This window comes from Zophobas morio, unplaced genomic scaffold (assembly GCF_036711695.1).
Source record: "Zophobas morio isolate AGI-343-1 ecotype UQ-CSIRO unplaced genomic scaffold, CSIRO_AGI_Zmor_V1 ptg000478l, whole genome shotgun sequence".
In the NCBI taxonomy this organism is placed as follows: domain Eukaryota; kingdom Metazoa; phylum Arthropoda; class Insecta; order Coleoptera; family Tenebrionidae; genus Zophobas; species Zophobas morio.
The window spans coordinates 167,125-172,354 of record NW_026972581.1 but is presented as its reverse complement, the minus strand read 5'-3'; the positions used below and the strand labels follow the sequence as shown (position 1 = coordinate 172,354).

The 5,230-nt window shown below is 30.8% G+C and overlaps 1 long non-coding RNA gene across 1 annotated transcript; it reads right to left on the bottom strand.

The window, feature by feature from the left end:
• Positions 1 to 2,283: 2,283 nt before the first annotated feature.
• On the bottom strand, positions 2,284 to 3,031 carry LOC135121018 (uncharacterized). The gene is made up of 4 exons (XR_010278826.1): positions 2,953 to 3,031; positions 2,763 to 2,831; positions 2,461 to 2,555; positions 2,284 to 2,365 (listed from the first exon to the last, which is right to left on the bottom strand). It is a non-coding gene; the product is annotated as an uncharacterized LOC135121018 (long non-coding RNA).
• Between the last annotated feature and the right edge of the window lie 2,199 nt (positions 3,032 to 5,230).

Here is a 5,230-nt window from a genome sequence, read left to right as displayed (position 1 = left end):
TTTATAGGTATATTTAGGCAAAAAAGGTAAATAAGATAAATTTTCAAGATCTTTCTAGAGAGTATTAAAGGCCCGGATGTTAAAAATTACGCACTAACTGAAGAAAGTTCTTCTGCTTACAAGTTGTACAACAGACATATTACGCTTCTTACCTCGCAAAAAGAAAGAGAAGAACTTGAAAAGTTACTTAGAGAAAGTGCAAGAGACCATAATCGATACTTTCAAGAATCGATTGGAGAAATAAAAGGTGAGTTGACTTGTACAGCAAAGTGATAAAAAGGAATTACTGTTAATTACTTATAAACTTGAGAGTTATAAGTTATATAAAGAAATTTAATTTTAATAATTATAGCAAAACTTAAACTTACAACCATTTCTTATTATGCTTAAATAAACTACTTGGGCTTTAACTTTGTTAACATGAAAAGGTTGCTGTTTACGTAAATATATTAATAAAGAGAATTTTTATAAACTTTAAGTAATAATTTATCCAACTATGAAACAGTGGAATTTAAAAAATCTTATATGACTACATCTTTTACTTATAACGGCCTAATCTTATTTTATAAACATAAACACAGACTATAAAATGTTAAACTTTAGTAAAAACTTTAAAACCAGTTTAAAGTTATTTAAATCACAATACTGCCTTTAAAATTGTAATTAAAATTTTTAAATTATAGAAGAGCAAAACATATATACCTTTCTTATTAGGAAAGTAAGATAATAATTTTTCAAAAAAAATTATTTAGAACACATTTTTGCTCGCATAATTACTAACAGAGTATTATTATAGTTATAAAACAATAACTATTTTTAGGTATACAACAGTTTCTTTATATAAAAAATTAGGTCCCAAAAATTAAAATAAATTATAATAATTTTTTTTTTAAAAACTTTAAGGGCCTTAAACTTTATTGTTCGTTTTAAAAATAACTCAAGCAGGTAATTATATCAATCAAGTAAAACCAAAAATTCTCGACTACAGAAATTCAAAGGAATATAAAAACGTAAGTTATATATAATGAAGTAACTTTAAAAGTTTAGACTATAAAAGTATTACTCATGCTCTATTAAACATTTTTATTAATTAATAGAAATGAGTATTCTATATAACAGTGGACATTTTATCCAATAAATTTTAACTTCCCTTCTAAAAAGTAACTTTTTTAAACCAAAAAATTTATCTAATTTAATTATAATCGAGTTTAATTTCGCAACAACAAATAAAAATTTAAAATTTCTTAGGACACTGCAAAATCAGTTTTCACTCATAAATTCAGGTAATACTGTCAATAGTTAATTATAAAATAATGAAAAGGAACGAAATGGGTAAAATAAAAAATATAAACTTTTTTAATAACATTAAATAAGAAAAACTTTATTATATTAGATAGAAATATGAGTTAAATTTCGCCCATGAAGGGGTATGAAAGTTGATAAACACGATAAGCTATATATCAGTAGTGTATAAATTTTCTTTTATTTTCAGTATTAGCTATGACTTTCTAGATTTCTCGATATTACGATATCATATCTTGCATATGATAAAGTACTTTGTTAGGAAAACCTATCACACTTTTAAATATTTAAAAAATTACAAAAAAAACTTTTAAATAAACAAAATTGTGGCTTCGAGTAAATATAAAATTGAATTATTTATCCAGTAAAATTTTAACAGTAAAAACAATTTAAAAAAATATATATTTGTTATAAATTTTAATATTTTTTCAAAGTATTAAATAAATCTTTAACTTTAAACTTTACTGCCGAAGCCCAATCCAAAATATTTAACTTAGTAGAATTTGCAAATAAAGAATTAATATTTTAAAAAAAACTAATAAATAAAAATTTAACTTTATTAATTTTACACTAAGATTCGATCGAAGAATGTAATTAATTACATTATTGCCAATGCCCAAAACAAAATCGGCAAAGACATAAAAGTGGAGGCAATGCAGAATGCTGGTAAAAGTGACAACTTTAAGGAATACATAAGCGACGATATTTTCTTAGAAGAAGAATTCGAAAGTGAAGAATCTGAAGACACAAACAAATCAAAATTTACAATTCCAGAAGATTTTACTTCAGAGTTCAGCGACTAATTCGAGTATAAATGGAGAAATAAATTTATTAACAGTTTAAGAAAGTCGAAATCACTTAAAAAAAGTTGTATGATTAATTTTTAAAGATTATTTTCAATTTCTCAAAAACTTTCAGCGTAAAGCAGTCAATTCTTATTATTTTCCTTGGCTTGGCTTTTTACATAATAATCTAAAGTTTCCTTAGCTCTAACAACTTTTGATTGAAGATAAAAAGATCCTCCATGAGATTTTTCATTAACTTCATATAAATGCATAAAATTCTAAGTTTACATTAAATTTAATAAAGATTAGTAAAAGTTAGGGCGTTTTACGGTTAACTTCAAATTTTTAAATAAAAGGATAAAAATTTGTAAACTTTTTCAATGAGTTCTTTGGAAGCGTTTTCACTAACATTTAATATTTGTCTGGCTTCTTTTAAGGGTACACTAACGCTTCGCCCCAAAATCCATTCTTTATTAAAAATAAAAGTTAATGAAGTATCCCTTATAGACTGAATAATAGTATAGAAAAAAAGGGACTAACGTACAAATTCGAAGAGTTAATTTTTAAGCCTTACTACATTTACTATAAAAATTAAAATATAATACTAAAATAATTAAGTTAATATATATAAATAAGTCTCTAAATAAAACACATAAATTATATAAAAAAAATTACTTTTTGCTTCAGTGGCAACAGATTCAACATTACTGCTGTTAGAAGAGTTAACTTTTGGTTTATTCCGTGCTTTAATTAAAAAAGTTTTATAAAGATTAACAAAACTAGGGCAAAAAACTTTCTTAAGTTAAAATTTAATTAAAAACTTTTTATTAATTCTGTAATAATCAAATTTTAATAAATAATTTACCTTGTTTGTAAGCATCAATAAATGCTTTAGTTATTATTTGACTGCTATTAGCAATAATTTTGGTAATAAGTTTTACCATCATGCCACTAAAATCTTAAAAGCTAAAGTTTTAAAGTAAATGGGAATGGCGAAGCGATAAGTCAGAATTCTTTCCTATTTCACATAAATTTAATTTCCTTAAAAGAACAGCAACAGTTCAACATACATCAGCGTGGTCGACGAAGATGATGGGCACGCTGTTAAGCGTGGCACATCTCAAGGCTGGCAGGCAGAAGTCTGATGCTCTACAATACCACTTACCCCTTTGCCTGTACATATGAAGAAAATGGGTGTTACTGGGGTTGTCTTTTGTGAATATCATTCCAAATTTAGAAAGCAGGATGCTGGCAGAAATCAGCTTAATAACAAACCCGAATAGAAAATTGAGAAGGAAGCATTCAATCGCTACCTAAGAGCGCTTGTGCCAGCAAGGGGCACATGGAGAAGGGCAAAACATGTACCGCAAAAAAAGAACTTTTAATTAACAATCACCCGCCCATCTTACTCGAATTTAGCAAAAGCAAGGTTATAGTCAAGCTCTTATACGGTCATTTACAAAACCAGTCGAATTTTTGGTGGCGCTAAAAGTGACACCCCCTCCTTAGGTCTACCTCCGTCGACTTTTACTTTACTATATGATGCAGCCGGTACCTTAAAAGGCGCGCTAACTGCTGCTTGCATTATATAAAAACCTTGTAATTCCTATAATAGATCATAACTGTGAGCGATACAAGAAATAGAGTTGGCAGCTGCCACGCAAATTAATTAAGGTCGATGCTCCATGTGACCTCGGGTTCACCCGGTGGTAGTTTGCTTGCTATTTTTTTCGACTACACTGAGTGACGGGAGGCGAGCTTTATATTCATTCGCTACTTTTCAGTGCATTGGGGAGTTGTTATCTACTTTTGGAGAATACATGCAGCCTAAGCTGATTAAGCGGTTGAGGGCATTGAAGCCCATCCTCAAGGTCGTGGGTCCCAGTCCGACCGACACGACTCACTTTTCAATCTTTGATGTAACTACGCTCACACAAAATTTTGGTAGTGTGCGACGCAGGTGTGAATATTATTCGCAGTGCTTCTAATGTTATGCACATCACGGCCAGAAGATCAGGGACGTAGCATACATATAAATACTAGGTAAAATTATTTAATATTAATCTAGCTACTATAATAGATCCTTGCCTCAGCGATGGTTTGACGTCAGTGTGGTACTAATTTCTGGAAAATGTACCGCATAACAACGATGCAAGTATGTTGCAAAGCATCATAAAGGATATAATGCGCGTTGTTTACGAGTCTCATGCCACACGCGGCTAACGGTTTTTCCAAAGTCGAAGAAAGGCGATAATTGTGGATTTTTTAAAGCGGAAGTTCCGAGTTTTCCACTAACCAAAGAGCAAGAGTTGTTGTGTCCTCGAGTGACCCTTCAAAACTTAAAGATTGAATTTTTAAATAGTGTTTCATGTATTTGGCAAACTTTTTTTCAGTCGACGAGTAGAACAGCCTGTCTCGTTTTACTCACTTCTGAAAGTAGGTTAATAAGGCAATAATGAAGTCTTGGGGAGCATCACCAAGTGTCTGTTAAGAAACGTGTTACATTGCACTTGCGAAACTGGAAAAATCTTTAATCGCTACAACTTTGGTAGCCTTTCGTTAGTAATGCCGTCGAGGACTAGTGTTATCCGTTGCGAAAGTGTGGAGACTACTAACGATTTCATCCTCTGTGCTTGATTTATTAACTCTCTCCCCAAAGATTGAGATTAGTGCGGAGACACGCACTGAGCAGTGAGAAAGTCGGCATAGAACCCTTCTTATCTACGTCGCTTTCAGCCACCATCGCGTCTTTCCTAAATGTCGGGGTTGATGTGTTGCAGAGGTTTTTTTTAATTGATTGACAAAGCTTTAAAGAGATAGCCTTTTTTGTCGTTCCGCTACAAATGCGTCCTGCAGTTTTGTCTCTCAGCGACTGTTGTGGAAAACAATCAGCTTTAACTTAATTACTTGTGGAAACGGTTTAGCATTAGTTTGTCGTCGAGTTTATGTGTAGCAGCGGCCAGGTATATCAACCGGCGGCGCGTTAACGATTTAAGTTTATTAGATAATTTGGTAGACGAGCAGGCGATACGTACCCCTAACAACTGCATATTATAATAAACAGTAAATCGGAGGGGAAGTTAGGTGATAAGGTCATCTTTTTTTTTACTTATATTTTAATTTGTAATAGTAACATAATTACA